This window comes from Ursus arctos, unplaced genomic scaffold (assembly GCF_023065955.2).
Source record: "Ursus arctos isolate Adak ecotype North America unplaced genomic scaffold, UrsArc2.0 scaffold_6, whole genome shotgun sequence".
NCBI classification, from domain to species: Eukaryota; Metazoa; Chordata; class Mammalia; order Carnivora; family Ursidae; genus Ursus; species Ursus arctos.
In genome coordinates, this window is record NW_026623078.1 from 41,505,756 (window position 1) to 41,530,244 (window position 24,489).

Consider the following 24,489-nt stretch of genomic DNA (forward strand, 5'->3'; position numbering starts at 1 on the left):
TTATTTGACAGAGAGAGAGAGACAGAGAGCCAAGCTGTGGAATGGCAGAGGGAAAGGGAGAAGCAGGCTTCCTGCTGAGCAGGGAGCCCAACGTAGGGGTCCATCCCAGGGCCCTAAGATCATGACCTGAGCCGAAGGCAGACGCTTAACCAACTGAGCGACCCAGGCTTCCAAAGATTTTATTTATTTGAGAGAGAGAGAGCAAGACAGCATGAGCTGAGAAGGGGAAGAGGGATAGGGAGAGGGAGAAGCAGACTCCTCACTGAGCAGGAAGCCCAACGCAGGGCAGGTCTCGATTCCAGATCATGAGATCATGACCTGAGCCAAAGGCAGACGCTTAACCAACTGAGCCACCCAGGTGCCCCGGCAATAAAAATTTTATCTTGAAGACTTTGTATTATTCAAAACTCACCTAATCCAAGACTGAGTATCTCATAAAAATAAATGCAAATAAGCATTTGCATTATTTTTTTGAAAATTTGGTTCATAAAACAAGATTTTGTTAATGTTTTATACTACTTTAAACTAGCAAAATCTGAATTAACATAAAATGCACATCGTTGTAACTATTAAAATTTTAATAATAGCTAAAAAAGATTGCATTCTACCCTCTTTTTAGCATTCTAGGTATTCCTGGTGTCTAACAGAATATTTGCTAAATAATAAATATATACTGAAGGGCTGATTTTTGAAAAAGTGGTTGCATTCTTATATTTATATGGGTGCTGTTCCTCAAAGTATTGTAACATGTAGAAAAGAGAATACATGAGGATGCTATACCCAATAGGCAGTTAACTCTTCACAGTTTAAATTCTTTTATATGTAAGGACCAATACAAATAATAGCTGATTTTCCAGAGTATTTATCATGTGTTCAGTCACTGGTGTAAGAAGTTCACAAATGTTTTTGCTTTTCATTCTCACTCTGAATCTGTAAGAGGTATTAATCTTCCCATTTTTGAGATAATGAAACTAAGGCACAGAAAGGCTAAGGAACTTGGCCAAGAACACCACTGGGAAGAAGAACAGAATTCGAAACTAAGCACTCTACATATAGAGAAAGTGAGCACAGTTCACACTACTCTATCTCCAGGTAGGAAATGCTTCTAGATTCTTATCTCTGGTCTCCTACTTAATCACTAAAAAATCTTTTTTTCTTTTTCTTTTTTAAACAAATATGAGTTTCTGTGATGCAGAATGCAAAATGTGCAGGATATTGTAAGATAAAACAAAATTTTCCATTCAGAATTTTTAACCCTTATAAGTGGCTCCTTTTTGGTGTCTCCAGACTTCTAGTGCTAGTATTTCTGAGGAAAATTTTGAGTTCTACACGGGTATTTTTCTTAATGAAGTAGTTAAGTGAAGGCAGCAACAAATGAAGTCACTGGAGTTGAATGAGGTAGTAAATAACTGAAGAGATTATATATCAAGTGTAGAACTTTCCCTTTGCCTTTTATGTATTCAATTGAAAAGAAATTATATTTTACCTATGAATTCAGTTTACATCTTCTAATTTGCCTTCAGTATTTAAAATTCTATGCCATGTGGAAAGAACAAAGAAGTGCTCGCTTTAAAAATTGATTAACTCGTAAGGTTATACTTTTCTAAAGAAGTCTTTCTTGTTCAGTTGTAAAAATATTCCTCCTGAGACTCAGAATAACCTGCCTAATGTTAAATCAATTAACCAACCAACAACAACCACCGTTAGTGAACTTTAATGTGGTTGCCCCTTTGAAATTGTTATACAGGTTTTCTAATCCTGTGCCCCACAGAACAAAATACCTAATATAATGTTTAAAATATGAATCAATTGAACAATGCAAAAATAAAAACAAAACAAAACCTCAACTCATCTTTTTTTTTTCCTATCATATAGACAAAACAACTGGTTGACTGACAACAATTTTTCACTTTTCAGCTGATTGTCCCAGCTTTGCATTGACACATTTAATTACATTACTAGTTGATATTCCTCGGGTTTCTTACACCAACTCTTAGAGCTAAATCTTTTCTATGGAAGGCTTATTTTTCTACTACAAACAAAGGAATGCGGTCATTTTCAGTTTAAATTTTCTTTCCTCTGTCACTGTTAATTACCATTCTTGCTTCTCAAATGTACCAGCTGCTGCCACTACAATGAATAAACAAATCAACTTTACAAGATACTTAAGAGAGATTTTTAGCAAGACATCCTCAGAATGCAGAGGTAGCAGAGTAAAGATATCCTCTTGCCTAACACAAATATACAGCTCTAATTTTTAGAAACAAAATTAGGGATGTTAAAGTAATTAAACAAGAAGGCCATTAGACTGAGGTGGCTCTAATGTCTTCATAGCTTATGTAAGCAAACCAAAACTTCAGCCAGAGTCAATTCACTGGAACCTGAAAAAAAAACACTTAAGAACAATCACGAACAGCCAGCTAGGCTTTTCCAAATAAAGCAAACACTTAAGGTATAGCCAATGGAATAATTCCTTGCTTTGCTTCCCATGTTCTCTATAAAAACCTCTTCCTTCAATCCTATTGGTAGAGTGCTCCTAACCACTTTCTGTTTGGCTCTGCCTGATTCTAATTCATTTTTGCTCAAATAAACTCTTATAAATTTTAATGTGCCTCAGTTTATCTTTTAACAGGGGAAAATGAATAGTATACATCTGGATATATCAGCTGAAGAATTAACTGTGCCATTTTAAATCTGAAGAGAATGGATTTCTAATTCTGTAATTGCTGAACCTCTGTGTTACAATAATGAAAACATCACTTAAAAATGAAAACATAAAAGTTATTACTCAGTGTGATGTAAAACAATTTGGATATCTGAGGAAATATTTGCTCTTTCATAACTTATAGTATTCTATGCATGTGTTTACCAGTATATTTAAGGCATTATATATAAGTAGCAAATAATAAAAAGGATGCATTTACATTTAATCAAATGATCTCAAAAGCTTTCCACACTTCATAAATCTAATGGTAACTAAATTAAGTTCTTGGTCTAATTGAAATAATAGGAGTATTATAATAAAATATATGTTCATCTGTGCAGTTTTCAGATTTTGTGGCCTTAAAATATTTTAAAAGAATTTTTTGTGCCTAAGGTGGTTTTTTATTTAAGTTTTACTACGAAAAATTTCTAACAAGTACAGAGATACCGAGTCATGAGAACTACCATGCAGCTTCAACAGTCATCACTTAACGGCCATTCATATTTCATTTATATCTCCAATATTCTGAAGCAAATTCCAGACATATTATTTCACACCTAAATATGTCAGCACATATCTCTAAAGCAAAAGAATGGGAACCAAAGCGTTTCGTGTCTGTACCTAGCTCACTGGGTGGCAGCCTTCTGTATACTCCATTTTATAACTTTGAAAATATGAGTTTACAGGAGGTTGCAACGAAATTTTTTCTTTAACCACAATAAAAAAGGAAGTAGTTAAATCCTCATATGGCTCTACAGGAGGGACACTCACCCCACAAATCCAAGCCGGCATTTCATTCTCTAGAAGCACAAGTCACAGTCCGAAAATACTTCCTTTCAAGGCTGGACTCCTAGTTACCGTCCACAGGACCCGTCCTTTTACCTGCCTTGCTGCTCTTCACTCTGCTCCTTTTCCCCGGGGAAGTCGCCGCCCACGGGGCCCTAGAGACCCCCAGACAGACTCCGCGTTTCCAGCGGCTCGTGCTCCTGGACGCTCTACATCTGGGCTTGGGAGCATGCGCGCTGGGCATCCCCAGCTCTCTCGAGATTCTCTTCTGGCGCTGCTGGGAAAGGACAACGGTGTGGCCCACCATGTTCGTCTCCGAGACGTTCCAGACCAGCGCTGCTGGCCTTACTGCATGGTAAGGAGGCTCGAAATGAGCTTGGGCACTGCTCTGTGTGCCTAATTATTAAATATAATTTTGTTTCATAATGGGACAAAAAGGTTTTTTTGGTTGTACTTTAAAGAACTTCTCAAAACAAAAAACAAGTGAACACTACTTTAAAAGTAAGGTTTGTGTTGTTTTTTTTTCCACTTGTTCTCCACTGCTTTTGAGAATAAAACAGCTACAAGTATATCCTTCCCTTTACTGACGAGGAACCTGAAACTGAAAGCTTTAGTTACACAAGATCCAGAACTTTAAAATTAGAACGCCATGGTTGGAATTTAGGGCTTTATCTCCATAGTCCATGCAGGCTGTGTATCTGTGGCACATAAACGGCCATGGCCTTTTCTGAGCGCGTGACAGACATCGCTAATCAATTTCAATACCTTTTTGCTCCTCGCTTCCATGTCATCCCAGAATCCTTTTCTACCCAGCACTTTAAGAAGCCATTACCAATCAATTGGCGTTGGGTACAACTTAAAACCTGTGTTCCTTCCCTGGTCCTTGCAATTTCCACTAGAGCAGTATGCCTCTTGAGAAATGATTAAATAGTGGCTACTTCCCTGATGCTCAGAGGTTTAAAAATATGAAAACCCAGACTGTCATGTAGCTGATTAATGTTTTCAAAGTCTTACGTGAGTAAATTTTAAATAGATTCTGTTCAGTGTATCAACTACTCTCTGGAAACATTTTCCTCTTTGGAAAGCTGCTTTGGGACTTAACATGATACAATAAATTAGTGATTTTGCAAACTAAAGAGTACTTTAAAACGTTTAAGTGCTCTAAAATAATGCAGACTCCCAAAGTGCTCTCAGGGAGCCTGTTATGCATCAGTAGACTGAGGAAGAATTTGAAAAAAAATTGTTAATTTAAGGCTCCATCAGGATGCGGTTAGGAAACAAACAGCGCCCAAGGAAAAGCTCTCTCAGTTTGAGTGGGTTGGTAGCGGCGGATGAGGTCCTGAACGTACATATTCTGGCTTGGGCAGCTGTACCCCTTAATGGTGCCAGCCATGGTGGAACTGATTGGTCTTAAGAGATCTGGTCAAGCGGTATCTAGTGGAACATTCTTCATGATGAGGGGACATGATTTAAGTATTTGAATCGTTTATTACTTTCACTGAAACATACTTTTCTTTATGGGTCATAATTATATTTCAACTAGAAATGATGTATGAATTGTTTTCAACTTTTTTTCACTGTGCGCCTCAGATATGCTCTTCCTAGTTTAGTCACATTGATAGTGGAAGGGCATCAAAAGAGGAAGCTAAACGATGCCTCAAATAAGTGACTGCATCTACCTCCAAAATCTGGGTACTCTTTCGGACTAACTTATCTGTAGGGAGAAATTGACTTAACTGTTATTTAAGAATTCCAAGATTTCTATTTAGATTACGGTAGAAATAAACATCCTTTTCTTATTCTTGTCCAGTTGAAGTGATTAGAGATTCCAGGAAGTTCAATTAAAAAATTAAAAATAAAAGAAATATCTGCAGTTGATAAATAAAATTTTTGAGTTATATCCGTGTAATTTTTGTTTCTTTGCATCCTTTCAGTTGTTCTGAGATATTTTGGCTTATCCCAGTTGTTTGAATGAAAAGTCAGGTGTATGTAAATTAAGCATACTTTGCCTGAACAAAATGTATAACAAGGCATCTAACTGCCAGCTTTGCCTTACACAAATGAAAAAATCTGGGCAGCTCAACAAAGCCTTCTGTCAAATCCATGGGTTTCATAGTAGAGACTCTTGATGTGACTGAATATTGGGCTGCTTCTGTTTGTTTGGTGGTTTCCTCTTTGTAATCTTTGATGAAATGTTACTTGAAGTTTATGGGATTTTTCTCTCTTTTTAAAAATTCTTAATAAAGTTATATGGCAAGAAATACAAAAGCAACAAGGGAGAAATGAGACAAGTTACAAATGCAGTGCCATGGTAAAGCAAAGTTCAACACTTAGAATTTCTGACAGTTGTCTTTGTGACTATCAGCAGAATACAGCTGGACATCTTTAGAATGTGCATAGAACTCCCTATTGAATTAATGAAAATCATTTTCAAATGATTGTCATGCAAGACCAGAATAAATGGTTTCTTCAACTCCCCATGACACTGTAAAGCTTTGACTTTCCTTAAAACCTTCAGGAAATTGTCTGGTGAGGGGATGCCAGTGATCCCTCCAGGAGAGACTATTTACTAACAATACTATTTATTTTGAGAATAGCAAAAACTATATACGACTAAGGACAAATGTTTGCATTTGTTTGATGTCTCATATCCTTTGTCTTCACTAGTTTTCTCTTTCTTCACAAGCTTGCCTCTCTGCCTTCAGGTACCAGAGAAATGAATGTGTTCTCTTCACAGGCAAATCATGCAAGTTCTGTATAAACTGTGGCCTTACATAGGGGTCAGTCTGTGTTTTTCTACACGCAAATAATCTACCACTTAGTACTGTCCAGCATACTATTCAAACTGGCAAATATTTCTGACTTCTTTTGTCAAACATGTTATGTTTGACTGCAAATACTTGGAGCTCTCCTTTTCTTTAATTTGACCAGTAAAATAATTTTGGTCTTTTATCCAGAAAATGAACATAGTTTTATAGAGGCTTAGACATACACAAGTACACAAAAGCCTAAATAAGGGCTGGATATAAAGAAGCAATATCATCAAACTCACACCTGCACCCATTAGTTCATAACCGCCCACATTGTCTCATTTTTGCTACGAAAGTAAATCAGGAATTGGTAATCTTTAGACAGTCAAAGCAATGCCATTCTTCCCATTTGAATGTGCTTGCTATCCCTAAACTATGGGACAACCAAACACTTTGTAATTCCAGAAATCAACTAATACTGAATTTAAGATAGACCCCAGATCACTTTTCATCATCTCTAGAAAGAATACAAAGGTCTTAGATTTATTAATCCCCTGCTCCGTTAAGCACTGACCTCAGTAATTTTTTCCTCATTTTATTTTATTCTAATAGTGACCATAGGAGATACGTTTTATCCTTTCTTTTCCCAGTGAGGAAGAGGAAAGTAACCAAGTAGGTAGAAACATCTGGATTTGAATGCAGGTTTGTCTGATTTCAAAGCATACTCTTTCCTGTATGCTTGGTATGGAGGGTAGGGAGTGTTGCCCTAATTTATCTGATGTACTCTTTTAAATATACTAATTTATCAAATGAGTTAAATCTCTGTGTTGAGAAATGACAGCTACTAGGACCTATTGTTAATATTTCCATTTAAACATATGGCGTACTGTGATCTAAAATAGTCTGGAAAACCTACATATGAACAAATACATTTGAACGCTAAGTATGTGATTTCTCCCTAGGGAGACATGGCAAGAAACAACCAAAATAAAATTGCTGACCAGTAACTTAATTCCAAGACATCCATCCTAAGGAAAGTATTCAAAAGAAAAAAAAAAAGGCTTACAGAGGTATAAACTACAAGTTTTAATTTTTTTCTTTTTTTTTTTCTTTTGTAATGCCAGGGATGGGGCAAGGAAGGAGGAAAACAAACTATCTGGCAACAGAAGATTAATCATGTAAGAAAATCTCTGTCAACTTAATATAATAGTTTTCAGCCATTAAAATAGGAAAGTTGTGAAGACTATGGAAATATGAGGTAATATTTAAAATTATATGTGAATTTGGGCAAAGAAGGTCTTAAAGATAATATTGAAGCAATAAAACAGTGAATGTATTACAGTGACACAGAGTGGCAGGGTAAATTTTTTGCTTTAAACTTTCTCCTTTTAAAAAAGTGTTGTCAAAAAATTTTTGAAGTATTATTTGAAAAATAGTTATTGCATCTAGCTTTCCATATTGCAAATGTCATGTGCAAAATTTAATATGATTTTGCATGTGGTTATAGTGTACATTTATTTCACGTTGTCCTGAATAAGTAAGACATTCTATACAACATGGGAGAATTGGAGGCAATGCGTCTTCTATACCCTATTCTATCTGCTATCACAGAGGATAGTAACAGAAAACTTTGCAAAGGGATTAAAATGGTTAGATCACTTGCTCACTTGCCAAAGTGATCCACCTCACAGACTTCAAGGAACAAACATATATATTCAAATAAAAAGTCTCTATTATGTAAAAACTTTGTATATAATAGAGAATGTCTAAATCAAACTTAGTATGTTTCAGATTTGTTTATTTTAGGCAGAGAACAAGAGAGCAGGGGGAGGGACAAAAGGAGAGGGAGAGAATCCAAGCAGACTCCCTGCTGAGTGCAGAGCCCAAGGTAGGGCTGGAGCTCAGGATCATGACCTGAGCTGAAACCAAGAGTTGGAGGCTTAGCCCACGAACCATCCAGGAACCCAAATCAAACTTATTTTTTTAAAGCTGTCTTAACTGAGGCTTTTCCCTTTTTCCTATAGATATATAAAATCAGTTATTAATATATTCTGCTTATGATCAGATACATAAAATCCCAAAAGACTCATTAAAATATCCCAAAAATAAATGTACAGTTGAATTCATTACAAAAAGATGTTGAATTTACCAGGGAAATTAAAAAAAAAAAAAAAAAACAGTCTTCCCTAAATTCTTTATTATTTTTTTAAGATTTTATTTATTTATTCGACAGAAAGGACCAGCAGGGGAAGCAGGCTCCCTGCTGAGCAGGAAGCCTGATGCAGGGCTCCATCCCAGGACCCTGATACCGTGACCTGAGCAGAAGGCAGATGCTTAACCGACCAAGCCACCCAGGCGCCCCTTCCCTAAGTTCTTCTTAGTGTTCTTTGTATCAGTGTTAGATCTGAAAACTTAGAACTTTATAACTGGCCCTCATTCCTGCACTCAAATATGACAGATGCGCACATATTTCTCCACAATAGCTCATGAGTTTATATCATCAATGCAGCTCAATTCTTTCTTCTTAACTTTACTATCTATGCTGGTGGTCATTGATCTCGGTAACTATGGGAAGGTTTTAAAAGATAATCCCTAAGCCCATATAACAGGTTTTCTGAAACCGTAGGAAAACCAGTTCTTTCAAATTTCAGAAATATAGATCTTAGAGACCTAGTCAGGTACTTAAGGGCTTATAAATAACAGCTTCCAGAAATTATTTTTGGGGTTTTCTCCAACCCTGGGATATCAGTACCTCCTATGAATCTTATATCTGGGGGGAGGTCTTCAATCTATATTTTTTCAGGGATGGTCTAAAATCAAAGAGCATACTATTGGGGAGAAAATTCCTGGAGAGATTTTGTATTTCCATGGCCTGCTTAAAATTGACCACTGAACTTAGACCCAGTGATTCACAGCCTCACTGACAATGCAGGCACAGGCCTTGGGAAGCCCCATAATGGCTTCCTTCTCTAATTCCTTCTGTTTTTTTCATCCATTCACCTTGTCTCAGCATACTTAAGAAGTTCCTTATCACAAGAACTACTTCTTTTGCATCTTCCATGATTCTGCTTAAAAGTCAACTCCATAGAGGCACCTGGGTGGCTCAGTTGGTTAAGCATCTGCCTTCAGTTCAGGTCGTGATCCCGAGGTCCTGGGGTGGAGTCCCACATTGGGCTCCTTGCTCACCCTCTGCTCCCCGCTGCCCCCTCCCCCCCCCCCGCTCATGTGTGCGCACAGTCTCTCTGTCTCTGACAAATAAATAAAATCTTAAAAAAAAAAGTCAACTCCATTAAAAAAAGTATCATCTGATTATATAGAGTTTGATGACAGTGACCAAGAAATACATCTCATTACTATACCACCTCTCATGAATTAGATAGAATGTGAGTTAAAAAACCCAAGAAACCTTCAGTCTGTGGTTTCTTATTTAAAATACACTAATTGATGGGACACCTGGGTTGCTTAGTCAGTTAAGTATGTGCCTTTGGCTCAGGTCATGATATCAGGGTCTAGGGATTGAGCCCCGAATTGGCAGGGAGCCTGCTTCTCTCTCTCCCTCTGCGTCTCCCCCAGCTTGTGCTCTCTAACTCACTCTCTTTCAAATAAAATAAATGTTTTAAGAAAATACACTGATTGGTATTATTGCTGTTTATAACTGGTTATCTCAGTTTATTCTATTACAATGCATATAAAACCATGGTCATATTTTGGATCCCTATTTGGGCCCTCTCCCTGTCCTAACTGACCACCCTTAACTAGATATTGCAAATATTGTTAATTGAAACTTATTGAATATGAATGAATAAAATAATGTAAGCCCAACTTAATACTGATATTGAGAAAATTTAATTAATTAAAGAGTACTATTATTAATCTGAACTTTTCACTTTTATAGTTTGTACATTCCCTGAAAATAGAAAACATGCATTCTTGTTTAATCTCATGAATCACAGCATATCACAGCATAGTATCATTCTTTTTTTTTTTCCCCCTGCATGGAGCCCAATCCGGGGCTTGAACTCACGACCTTGAGATCAAGACCTAGGTGAAATCAAGAGTCAGATGCTTAGCCAATTGAGTAACCCAGGTGCCCCAGCATAGTATTATTCTTTTGTTAAAAGTGGAACAAATGGGTCGCCTGTGTGGCTAGGTTAGTTAAGCATCTGTTTTCAGCTCAGGTCATGATCCCAGGATCCTGGGATCTAGTCCTGTATCAGGCTTCCTGCTCAGAAGGAAGTCTGCTTGTCCCTCTCCCTCTGCTGCTCTCCCCTGCTCATTCTGTCCCTACCCCCACCTCTCAAATGAATAAATAAATTTTTTTTAAGATTTTATTTATTCACCTGACAGAGAGAGAGCACAAACAGGGGAAGTGGCAGGCAAAGGGAGAGGAAGATCCAGGCTCCCTACTGGGAGCCAGATGCAGGGCTCAATCCCAGACCCCGGGACCACGACACGGGCCAAACAGACCCTCAATCAAATTAATAAATAAATTCTTTAAAAAAAAAAAGTGGAACAAATATGTTCATAAGGATGATCATGACTTTACCACAAAAACCCTCTAACTCTGCCTTTATCACATGCCCATGTCAATATGGAATATTTTGCAACAGTTTTGAAGTTGAGATCTTTATGACCAAAGAGTATCAACAGGACCATCATACAGTGGGCCATTTATATATTACAGCATTAGTAACATGAATTGACTAGAAAATGTACGAGCACAGCATGAACTATATGTTCACTTGTACTTTCTTATGTATCCTTAAGACTCCACCAAGATAGTGATATACTGAAATATTAATAATACATACACATAAAAAAAAACAGTTCCTATGCAAATAGAAATTAAAAAAGAAATACACAGTGTATATATATACTATATATAGTTGATTCTGATTATCCATATATTCTGTATTTTTGAATTTACTTATGCATTAAAATTTATTTATACCCCACTCATAACACCAATACTTCTGGTGCTTTTTTAGTTCTTCCTGGACATTCACAGAACAGTGAAAAATTCAAGTTGCCCAAGGCATACATTACCAGCTAAGGTCAAAGTGACACTGTCTTCTTGCTTCAGCTTTTATACCGTAAGCAGGTGACTTTTTCACAGGTATGGTTTTTGCATTTTGTGCTTTTTATTGATGATTTTGCTATTTAAGATGCCCCCAAATGTAGAGTTAAAGTGCTGTCTAGTATTCCTATGTGTAGGATGGCTTTGATGTGCCTTATGGAGAAAATAGTGTGTGAGATAAGGTTTGTTCAGACATGGGTTATAATGTTGTTGGCCACGATTTCAGTGTCAGTCACCAGTGTGTATTCAATAATGGGTCTTTAAACAGAAACACACATAAAATAAGATTATATATTGATCACTTAAAAAAATGTGACCAAAAGCTCATAGGAAACTCACTTTCCATTTCCCTTAGGTTCAATGATTTAGTAGTCACTAATTCAATGTTTTTGGTGATTTTATACAACATAACTATCACAAGTAATGAGAATCGACTATATATTCATATATATAAATACATATGCATGTGAATCTATGCACACAGATGTATATATGTATGCATGAATATCTACTATATTGTATCTCTATATATATTAATCTGTTTACTCCTCAGACCCACTTTTTTCCTCCTCACATATGGAATTTGAGATGTCTTTACACAGTATATTTCTTGCATTGTTATAAAATCACTTGTTGATTATGTATCATTATTTCTTGTATCCATTGATCTCTAAAACCGTATTGGGATCAAGCTATGACAGTTAAGCTAATATTAAATATTTAATATTTAATCTAATATTAAATCCACATACAAATGGACACAAATATTAAATAGCACATATACTTTTAGAATCTTGGCAATAAAACAGTTTTAAAAACGGACAAGACCGCCATAGTGGAATATCTACAGATTCCTAATATTGTTTCTGTACATTGGCCCAATAGGTCAATAAGGCAACAGGAAGACATTAGAGTTCTGTTGCTCTAGAAGCACACTGTTATGTATCCTTAGGAGTCATTTATAATCTCAGCTTTATGCAAGGTTGTCTTATATACTAGGATGTCAGATCCAACTGATATGAAAATGAAGGCAGGAAACAACATTTAATCTGTAGAGATATCCTGCTGCTAATTACGTATTCACTGTGATCTTAAAGCTACTTGTCTTAAGAGCTTGTCATGGCCACCCTTTTTTTTTTTTTTTTTTTTTTCCTAATTGGGTAAAGCATTCCTCTACACTATCCTGTCAATCTCTATCCTGGTATCAGCCAGTTAACATAAAGTTGTGGATATGCCACATGCAGATTTTTACCCCTGTAATATGGGAACTATTTTAAGTCTGTAGTTTCATCCTGAGGATAAACAGATAGAACTTGTCTTTTCAAAGTACATGTTATCCTTGGTTCTCCTTGAAGCATAAATTATTTTGTTTATCTTCACAAGAATACAAGGGTTTCAATTGACATAGCTAAAATTAGAATCAGTGATATCACTGCAATCTCAAAGTAAGTCAACTGGATAAAACCCATTACAAACTAGGCCTTTTTATTCCTAAAGTATGCCTTCAGAACACCGGAATTCTTCTTTCCTTCTACATAAGGTGGTGTTATAAAATCATTAAAGTCTATAGTATATTCCTATTAGCCTTACTGAGGGCAAATTCCAATGCACTCATCAATTTTGGGAAAATCATGTCATAGACTAGGAATCTGGTCACAATACTTTGTGGAAACTCATCTTTCAGAGTCAGAAGCATAGCTCACATCACAAATGAAGAGTGTAGCCAGGAACCATAGGAGACTAGGTTGAGGCACAAAATCAACCCTTTTTTATTGTTTCCATTAGCATTCCAGAAATAGTCATCTTCTTCTGGATGATGGTCAACATGTGCTTGCTGCTGTGCCACACTGGCTTTCATTTATGTATCTTTATCTGATGGCCAGACATCCAATGGGCAATGGAAAGTCTGATTTCCCAATGTACTTATTAGCATGGCCCAGAATGGGAGCAGGTGATCCCTATAAATCATTAATGACAGAGATGTAGATAAAGTGCTCTCACTGGGCCAGATTGTGGTTGAAGGATTTCTGGTTCTACTTCATCCCAGGTTATTTGACACGATGGGGTGGCTGTGAGATAGCAATTAGGTGACAAGGAATGAAAGCCCCCTACTATATTTTTTGAAATATTTTAACTTTTGTCCTATTTTGAGAAAGAAAGATAAACTTGATGACTCTCAAACTCATTGCCTTTTTTATTTCTTTGTTAAAAAGCTCCTTTTCCACATATAATTGGATACTGGTTTCCCTTCACACAGAGACATTATACTGTAAATGAAAACTGGAAACAGCTTTTCCCGTATTCTTTCCCATCTTTGTAAATCAGTCTTCAAAGGAGAGATTTACTTTTCTTCCATTTTCTAAAGGATAACAAAGACCAATAAATGGCAATCTCAAAGGAAAACCACAACTGATATAAAGCCTAAAAATTTGTGAAAGAGAACACTTGAAGAAATTACTCTATTTCCTGATTGTGTTATCCATAATTGAAATGGCAGCCAATTTTTTGAGATACTGCATGATCAAGACCAATTTATATTAGCAGATAATCATGTGTCTCCTCTTAATATAGTAGATTTTTCAAATGTGATAGATACTTGGTTAGCTTTAGAATGTGGATTTTCTTTTTTCAGTAAATGATTAATATGTGTCTATTAAGTTTCATATTGAAACATCGGTATATTAAAGGTAAATTTAAATGCACATGTTTGTACATACTAAACAGTTATCTTACCAGGAATGTTGCTTGCTGAACACTCTCAAGATCTATCCTTGACGATGAACATCTCGTGGGTGAATGAATATGAGAAATAGTCACCAGTGAAAAAATAGAGTATGTCACAATTATATATAAATAAGAACTGTCCAGTGGAAGAAATCTCATTTTTTCCAAATATAAACAGTTTTTGGAGCTCCCCTTTCCAGAAATAAAGCTCAGCCATTGTCAAATAATATGCTGTGAGCTGAACCAACTTCTCTATGTGAAGCCGTAATTAAGGATACGGTCACAGATACTCAGAACCTTTACTTAATCTTCCCATCGATGTTCTGTACTTCCACATAAAATTGCACTCTTGAAAGGGACAATGCAAAATGATAACTCAAAATCAAGATAGTTTCATTTAAGTCAGTTTAACTGAGGTATTTGGATTATTTTTGGCTTTTCAAACCCAGTTAGTTCCCTGCTAGGATTCACCTAATTCCTTTCATCAATATAGCAAAGAAAATTTAACCTACTAATTGTATATGCCTTGTGGTTCAAAGTTAAAAAAAAAAAAAAGTCCATTGTGGGCAGAGCCAATTTTGAGCCATATGTGTAGTTGAGATGATGCCTATTCTATTTATAGAATTCAAACAAGGAACCTTTTTTTTTTATTTCAAATTTGCATTATTATAAATAAAGTACCCTGAGCTGCACAGATCTGTTCCTCATTTTAGCACAAATTTTTAAGGTTAGATAATCGATTCTAAGCAAGGAATGACCACTTAACTTTCTTGTAAAGACTAAATTCATTATATAATTAGTGATCTCTGTGATCTGATAGTGGCAATACACATTTGGATAGAGTAACTAAAATGAGGGATTAACAAACATCTTTGTGCCCCAATATCACAATATTTCAGGACTAGAAAATCATGTGATACATTTAGAATGCTCTAATTTACAGACCGTGGAAGGCAGTATATTGTAATGGCTAAGAGCAAAGTTTCTGGACTCAGAACGAGCATCAAATCAGATCTGCCACTTCTTGGACAGTATCTCTGGATACAGTATAAATTATTAATAGCATATATCTTAACATTTATTGGATACTTACCATGTTCAGGCACGTGCTAAGAACCTTATATTCATATTCTTTTTGAATTCTCACAACTGTATGAGGTGTAGGTATTTTTATTATTCCCAATATATAGATGAGGAAATGAAGCTTGGCAAGTTTGAATAACTTGCTTAAGTTGGTAGAAACTCTGGTACTAAAATCATACTGGATTGAGACTAAAGACTATGCTATTAGGTGCTACCCTGTCCAGTACTGTTTTTCTTAGATGTTCTGAGCCTCAGTTTTCCCAACTGTAATGTTGTGCAACAATATCTCACTTGTGATAAATAAAGAAATACTTGAAAGTACCTGGAAATAATAAACCCAAACTCTGTAATTAAAACTCATTTTTCATATCCAACCCACTGATTTGTTCTTGTTGCTGTTGTAATTAAACAGAGTGTGTCACTTGGGCTTCATGTTTATTTCAAGCTGATCAGTATATAATGATAATGAGTTTTATCTGTTGACAACATATTGCTTCACAACCCTTCTACCTAATCATATTTTTAGGACACATAAAACTAGTTTAAAACAACCTCACATTACTTAAGAAAATGAGATAATTTGAAACATTTAGAAAGGAAGGAACAGCCTGCCTTTGTAAATTGGACAAACTGGAATTCAGGAGAATTAGAGTTTCTTGAATAAAATGTGAACAGAAGCTTATTGGATCTGATTTGTCCATCTTATTTTGTGTTCTAAAATTATAATTTGGAATTTTTAGTAGGAATTCTCTAACTGATGAAAGCTGGGAAATTAAACATTCTAAAATCTTGTTATGGTAAATTATTTGAGACTCCATAATTATACTCCTCAGCAGTATCCCATAAATAGCTACACTCGGACTTGTTCTTTTACCATGTTTCTCTAGATAATGATGCCGGGACTGACGAAGTGGCAGAATGGCCTGATGAGCTCATCGCACTCTGCTTATGGAGGGAGTGAGTGCTGCTTTCGGCATGCTTTGGAGTGGTGTAGTACAAGGCATTTAACATCCAACAATGAAATAATACATGGGAAAGTTGTAAAGTGCTGTTCAGCTGAGAGTCATTATGGCTAATGCTAATTCAGTTCTATTTCTTTTGCTCTAAAGTGAAGACTAGGATTGGGAAGTACTTTGTAAACATACAGTGACTTATGGATGTATAATTATAAAGTAATGAATTCCGCATTTTTCACTTTCATTTCCTAAATGTTTTCAGCAAACATTACTGAGTGCCTTAATGTTTTATCATATGAATATATTTCATTTGTATGTCAAATTAAACATTCAGAGAGAATAGGAATCACTGAGTTTTCATCCAATGTTTCCACTAACTCTGGAATTATTGTCCTAATACTCACCCTGGCCTAATGCCTCAGTTCTTTCTTAGAATCCTCAAAAAGCAAGGAATTATTGTCACATAACTAGCCTCATGCTGTGTCCTGCTTTCTGTTGCCAGTTGTTTCTCACAGACCTATTTTTGATTCATATTTAGAAATGGGTAACTAGATAAGAGTTGTGAGAAGTATTTTTTTTTAATTACTCTCTGAGATTAAATTACAGCAACCATCCAAGTAAAACAGGTTTTTAAATAAATTTTCTGAGCTAGTTGGGACTATTCCCTGATAAGGATCTAAGAATGGAAAGAAATGAAAGGGAAGTCCTCTCGTCTACCTTGAATTTCATTTTGTTGCCTTCATATAGCAAAACAAAATTTTAGGAGAATTCTTTGACTGTCTTTTTAAATAGGCTATCAGAGTTTCCAAATGTTTTTTTTGTTTGTTTGTTTTGTTTTGTTTTTAAGTTTAGCACTAATCTCACATACTTACAGGCCTTCTTTTCAGAACTTTCTTTTTATTGCCAGCTTTCTAAAGAATTAGAGTTTTGTTTAACTGCTTTGCGTAGTTATTATTAGCACAGCCCATTAAAGCCCTGTGTTTACCTTCTTGGAGAGATTGAAGCAACAGGGTTGAAGTGTTCACTTGATTTGAATTGAAAGATTGCAAAGCAATTAGAACATAGTATATTTAGTTGGGAGTCTGAAGCATCTGTCTAAGCATTCATTCTATATGATGTCATTCGTAATTGAAATTAGAACCATTTAGCTGTAATGCTTTTTTAGGGTCCATTACTGAAATTGTAACACTAATGTCAGTTCGTGAATAAGGCTTTGAAATACAGGATAGGAGAATCAGCTTCCTAATTGGCAAAGTTTCAGGAGAGGAAGAACACTGACACATTCACATCCAGAGACTAAAAGTGTAACTGATGTGTAATTTAGCAATCTGCAATCCAAGAAAGTGTGTTTGCTGACAATGGACTCATTAGAACTTCTCTCCTACTGCCAGCAGGCACAGGAAAAAAATGAAATTTTTCTGGCAGTTCCTAGTGTTGATGGAGGAATCGAAGTGGCCTTCAATGGGCCCATGGTAAAAGGAGAGCTTTGTTTTGTGTTCCAATAGGCCTGAAAACGGTCATTTTGTAACTCAATAAAGGTGTGTGTTCTAGGAAGTTAGAGGAGTTATTTGTTAATACACTAGGCTCCAGCAGAGGAAGTTCGGTTAAATATGTCAGTAGAAAATTTATGATGCATGCAGGAGGCTTCCTGAGTTTAGGTTCCTGAGGGATTCTGTATTAATAGAGAAAAAATCAGGGAAAAGCTTTTAGTGTGAGCCTTGAAATAGGATGACTCCATGAGCTTTAGAATTAATAAAATTTACAGTTTCTTTTTGAGAATACTTCAGATGATCCAGATAATAACTTACTGCACATAAATCCTTTTTTTCAAAAAAAAGTGTGTATGTATATTTGTAACCAATTTCATTATTAATATCTCCTGTTAGTTGTACTTGACCAGTACCCTCTGCATTGGAAGAAGCTATACATCCTCACCACTGTGGTATATATTTCTTTCACATTGCTATAAAACATTATCCTGCAGTGTTTTCCAAAACCTATCACTGTGTCTTTTAGTTCTGTTCCTCTTAATTAATAGAGTTGTTATTGGTTCAAGAAACCTAGAGAAAAATCTATAGCATCATGACATATAGATGCCTTAGATTGCTAAGACATAAGGAGTTTCCCTTAGGGTAATCATTTCCACATCTACATTATTACAAGAAAGAATTGAAATTGTTTTGAATATTTTACAGAATGGTTAAAAAATTATTTGTTAAGGATTAAATTTATGAGTAGAATGCAAAGTGAAATTATTGCAAGGTGTAAAGATATTCATACAGTCAATTTCAGCTGACAATATTAATTTGTAATAAGAATGAAAATTATTCATGTATAAATTTCCAACACTGAAAAACTATGTAATTGGTATTTTCAAGCACTTACTAGTCTGTGGATAAAGATGAAGTTAGATTAGCAGTAACAATTCAGACATCATCTTCCCTGGGCTCACAAAGAACACTTGCTATGTGCCGTCAGCACACTACTGGGTATCCCCTCGGTACTGACATGTATATCAGGCATCTTTGACATATTTTTAACTCAAGGGCTATCAAGAAGCCAAAGCTGCTACATTTTGTACAGCAAGGTAAAAACTGCCCCCTCACCTTTATTGAGGGTTCAAAAGCAGTGCTGCTTTTATTCTGAATTTTAGTGGAACAGCTTTTTATAAAGATATATATGACTCTAAATAATTCAAAACAAACTCATTTTGTTTTTCACTTACTATCCACTTTAATTCCTAAGGTGGAGAATTTTAAATTGTATGTTTAAAGCATTTTCAATAACATTAAATACTGTTTATTTATTCACAAAGCTGTTAAAACCAGTTTAAACATATCCTAAAATAATGTTGTAAATTCTCTATTTAAAAAAAAATATTTTTTTTTAATGTTCTTTATACAACTTCTTACCAGTAAAAGACAACTCTGTCCTTCCAGTCACTTGGGCTAGAGTCCTTGGAATTTCCTTTGACTCAAATTTTTCTCTCATACTACATCCTAAATACCAGAAGTTTCTAATGGCTGAACTTCTTTGCTGTTTCCACCGCTAATATTCTGTTCCAGGGCATTGTCACCACATCATGGATTATTGCAACAGCCTCTCTTTAAATGGTACCCTTGCTTATGTTCTCTGCCTCTAAAATCTGGAAGAAAGAGTATTCCTTTTAAGATGCAAGTTGGATCTTGTCACTACTTTGTTTAAAACTCTTCCATGGATTTTCATCTCGCTTAGACCAAATGTGACTTTACATTATCCCCTCTCCCCATTCCTCCTCCACAATGCATCTTCTCTCTTCTTCGCTGTCTCCAAAGCACCCACACTGGCCCTCTTACCAGTTCTTTTAGAGACCAAGACATCTGCTGACATTATGTTGGCATTGAGCCATCTGATATTAATTAGCACACACACACACACAACAAATATTCTCTATCCTAATAACTTGCTGTATTCATTTTGTTTAGTTATAATGTCATTCACCAAATATTCACTGTGTACCTGTTATGATCCAGGCATGTTTTAAGTATTAGGGATATAGTAGTCAACAAAAATAGTCAAAAACTCTGTTGTCATGGAGTCTGTATGCTGGTGGAGTTACATTTTTTGTGGCAGTTATCAAAATGTGACTATATATTTACTTAGTGGGATTTTAGCCCCTCAGAGCTTAGAATACTGTTTGTCACATGGTAAGCACTATTTTATAACTGGATAATAAATGAATGAAATGGGGCACCTGGGTAGCTCAGTCGTTGAACATCTGCCTTTGGCTCAGGTCATAATCCCACGGTCCTGGGATCAAGCCCTACATTGGGCTCCCTGCTCAGCGGGAAGCCTGCTTCTCCCTCTTCCACTCCTCCTGCTTGTGTTCCCTCTCTTGCTGCCTCTGTCTGTCAAATAAATAAATAAAATCTTTAAAACTAATAATAATAATGAATGAATGAAGGAATGAATGAATGAATGAATGAAAGGAGAGATCTAAGCCAAAAATGAGTTCTGCCATCACTCTTCCTACAGATCAGAATTGGAAAGAAGTCTCTTCAACTAACTTGCTTTCCCTATAACAGATAAGCTAGAATTCTCATCAATTATCCAGATTTGGGGATCTGAATTTAGGTTTTTTTCAATAAAAGATTAATATCCCAAATGTAAATTATAACAATATTTTTCATTTATAAAGTCAGCTGAAGTACATATTAGATAATCTCAATTAGAAAAGGTGTTATAGGGGCGCCCAGGTGGCTTAGTCGTTGGGCGTCTGCCTTTGGCTCAGGGCGTGATCCCAGGGTTCTGGGATTGAGCCCCACGTCAGGCTCCTCCGCTGGGAGCCTGCTTCTTCCTCTCCCATTCCCCCTGCTTGTGTTCCCTCTCTCGCTGGTTGTCTCTCTCTCTGTCAAATAAATAAATAAAATATTTTAAAAAAAAGTGCTATAAATTGGTACTCATGCAAGGTTGTTGGAAAAATGATTTATGAGCTTTGTAGAAAGCAAATTTGGCTTTGTACAGGTTTCCCCAGGAATTCAGAACCTAAGAATTTGTTCTACGTAAATAACAAGAGAAGCCTACAAGTTATGTACAAAAGTCATCATTCAGGTATTACTTATAATAGTGAAAACTTTGAAGTAATATACACATCCAACAGAAGGGATAAATACAAGATAAAGGTTAAATAAACTGTGGCTTGTTCATGTAGTTGAATACTATGCAAGTATTAAAATCATATGTTACAAGAAATATTTAGTGATACTGTAATGTATCCAAAATAGGAAAAGAAAGCACTATATAGAATTGCCTAAGCAGTATGATCTTGATGTTCTGATTATCTCATAGGACAAACATTAAAACAATGATAATAGTTACATATGGGTGGTGGAATAATGGGTACTTTTCACTTTGGATTTTATTTGATGAGTTTTTATTTTCTCTTTTATGTTTTTTTATATTTCTAAATATTCCTCAGCACACATTGTTTTCATAAGAAAAAAATGTAACATTGAATTTTTGAACTCAATGAAGAGTTCAAATGCTGCCTCTTTAAATAGGTCATCTCTGACACCCTATAAAAAAAATAGCCCATCCCTACCAACAACCATTATGTCTATAACTTTGTCCTGTTTCAGTTTTCTTTACATTTATTGCCTCCTGACATATTATGTAAGTGTTAATTTGTATTCCGTTTGTCTCCTAATCTATTCCCACTAAAACGTAAGCTTCCTCAAAGCAAGGATTTTGAATATTATGTCCATTGCTCTACTTCGTTTGTACCTAAACAGTGTTTGGCACATAATGAGTACAAAGTAAGTGTTTATTGATTAGATAAATAAATGAATGGATGAATCATTTAATGAATGAATCACTTTTAGTTATGTAATGTTAGGCAAATCCCTTAACTCTGGGTTTCAGTTTCCTTATGCATAAAACAAGGACAATAACAGTATCTGTCTGTGAAATAATAAGAAATACATGTATTGGTCTCTGTCTCCAGTTCCTGACACAGAGCCCCTAAAACCCTTGGAAACTCCTAAATGATAAGAGCATTAGGACCATCTTTTGTTCTATTGAGGCAGCTCTGGGTGGGCCCCTAGATTGCTGCTGGATTGGGGCTGATCACCAGAAAGACCAAGTCGTGACTAGAAGCTTAGAATTTTCATCCCCATCTCCCATCCTCCAGAGAGGGGAGAGGAGCTGGAAATGGAGTTAATAAATTGATCATGCCTATGTGAGGGAGCCTATATAAAATCCCAATGGAAGGGGTTTTAGAGAGGTTCCAGGATGGCAAACACATCCACATAGGGAGGGTGACACACTACAGCTCCACAGGGACAGATGATCCTGCACCGATAAATGTGCTTCCCTGAGTTCTGTGAGCCTCTCTAGCAAATCAGTCAAACCCAACAAGGGGATCATTGGAACTTCCATCTATAGTAGGTTGGTCAGAAGCACAGGTGACAACCAGGGCTTAAGACTGGCATCAGAAGTTGAGGGTGGGGGAGGCAATTTTGTGGGACTGAGCCCTTAACCTGTGGAATCTGATGCTACCTCTGGGTAAATAGTGTAAGAATTGAGTTGAATTGTATGCCACCCAGCTGGTGTCACAGAGAGTTGCTTGGTGTGGGGAAAAACCTCCACACATTTGATGACCAAAAGCATCCTATGTGCCTGTGGCAGTAGTGTGAAAGTAAAGGAGACACACAAGAAAAGACAGATACAGGAGATGGATTTTTCTTATACCCTATTTCGTGAAAGTATGAAGAGAAAATGAGAAAATAAATATAAAGTATATAGTACCAGTGCCCAGCAAATAGTAACTGACCTAAAATGTTAGCTATGCTATTTATTAATTATGGTTTGTCTACTATTATTTATATGACCCTTCTCATGCCACCCCCACCACCATCTTTGCTGGGTTCTAAATATCTGTATGACCAAATGTTTGAATTAGTTTCATGTTTTACATAGCCTTTTACAGAACTTTGCATATAGTAGATATATGGGACTATTCTTAAGTATAAAATATATTAATTATTTAAATATTTAATTAATAATGCTTTAGAATCTTTCTGGATAATTTCTTCAATTATCTAATACACTTTGTTGTTTATGACCAAAGTAGTAGACTAAAAGAGATGACCGTTACAGCACAAACATATACCCCATGTACACATCACTATTTAGACTATCTTAAATGGGAAATAACTACAGCAGAGAAATAGTGAAAGGTTGCTTTCATAGGTTAGTTGAGAGCTTCCAAAGATGATGCAGTGTCTAGTCACCTCCCTATTCCAGGATGTCTATATTAGGGAGAGATATTTTGGCAAATTTCAGCATGCTGTATGAAGGAGTGAGAAAATAGATGAGGTTTGAAATTAAACATGCCAGGAAAAATAATGAAAATTTTAAGGCTTAAAAATACTGCCTGATAAATTTATTTCAAGCCTATGAACCAGCTGATGGTATGCCTGGCTTTGAGAGTTGGCTGCCTGTATCCCGACTTCTCTATAGCCAATGGCCTTGCTTGCCCAGCTGAGCTAACAAGAGTCCGCAGTACAGTTTCCAATTCCAGTGCTCTAACTATACACCATTTCCCATCTATAATGATAGTGCACTTGATTGTATGACTTGTGGGAGATGGTTCAACCTGCTGTCATAATAAAAAGTAAGCAACTTTAATACCTCTGTTTGCATATAGTATTGAAATCATGGCCTAGTTCACAAATGAAGTGTCCTAGAATTAGATGTTGGTTAGTTGGTTATCTCCTCCACTGGAATTCAGGGAACTATAAAACTTATCTCTTAGTTTATGTCTCCTAAGTAAAGAATGCTGATTAGCCATGGATGTTTTGGATTTTTTAAATTTACATTTTGAGAAATTATGATTGGGACGGAGACATGAAAAGAGCACAAATATTACATTTTCATTTTGTTGTGTTTTTTCTTTAGTAGCTATTTTATTTTCTATAACATATAGTTCTGCTGACAGGACCAAGTTTTGTTATTTTCTTTTATACTTTTGGCAAAACTCATGAAAATGCCAGGCTATATTCTTTAGATTTCATTCACATAAGTTTCTTAGCAGTTCTGTTTTAATTCTTCTTTCACTTTTCCAACTTTGTTGACAAAGCCTATTCTATCAGAACTAAAAATATGCCATTCAACACCTGGGTCTCATCTTATATGTTCCTAGCATTATGAGAGAAAATTTAAACTAAATAACATGAAATAGCATTTAACTATATGAGGCCAGCTGTCAAACTAAACTTTGTACATTCTACTGATGAAAAGTGAATTTTAGCCAAAGCAAGAACAGCTGGAACTAGTGCTGTTTTCATTCTAATAGAGATAAAACCCTATTATAAACAACTCTGGAGGATACCTGAATTTTCTGTTTCAGTGGAATTTTACTAAAAGTAATACAAGTCTATAAATCATATTCCAGTCTTCACTAATAGAATATGAAAGTGACACGTGGAACATGCTTGAAACTCATTAAGAAAGAAAGAGTCCAACACACACCCACTCTACTCTTTTTTCCCCCTGAATCTTTGCTCTCTTGACTGATATTTTTGTCGTGGTTTGGGGATTACTTAGACTTTAGGCTGTGGAATATTCAAGTGGGGAGGAACTAGATGGAGACAGTTGATACTTGGTAGGAGCGGAAATAAAGAACAAAGGGCTTAACTACAAGGGACTGGCGCCTTATCCTTTCCACTGAATAGCAAAGTACTGAATGAAACAGTTTGGTTAGAACAGGGACTATCATTTAGAGAGGAAATCAGATAAAGTTCAGACTATTCTTTGTAAGGAAATGGTGTAATTAGTTTAAGAAAATACTACTGTTTTCATGGGCAGTCAACTAGGATGTAGGTCTGATTTGGCTGAATAGAAATGGTTTGTGCTAAAGAAAAAAAGGAA

At 35.8% G+C, this 24,489-nt stretch overlaps 1 long non-coding RNA gene across 1 annotated transcript; it reads left to right on the forward strand.

Annotated features, from left to right (window-relative positions):
* Positions 1-1,154: 1,154 nt before the first annotated feature.
* On the forward strand, positions 1,155-18,076 carry LOC113252610 (uncharacterized). Its single transcript, XR_007188090.2, has 4 exons — positions 1,155-3,845; positions 7,365-7,418; positions 11,229-11,356; positions 16,012-18,076. It is a non-coding gene; the product is annotated as an uncharacterized LOC113252610 (long non-coding RNA).
* Positions 18,077-24,489: the final 6,413 nt, after the last annotated feature.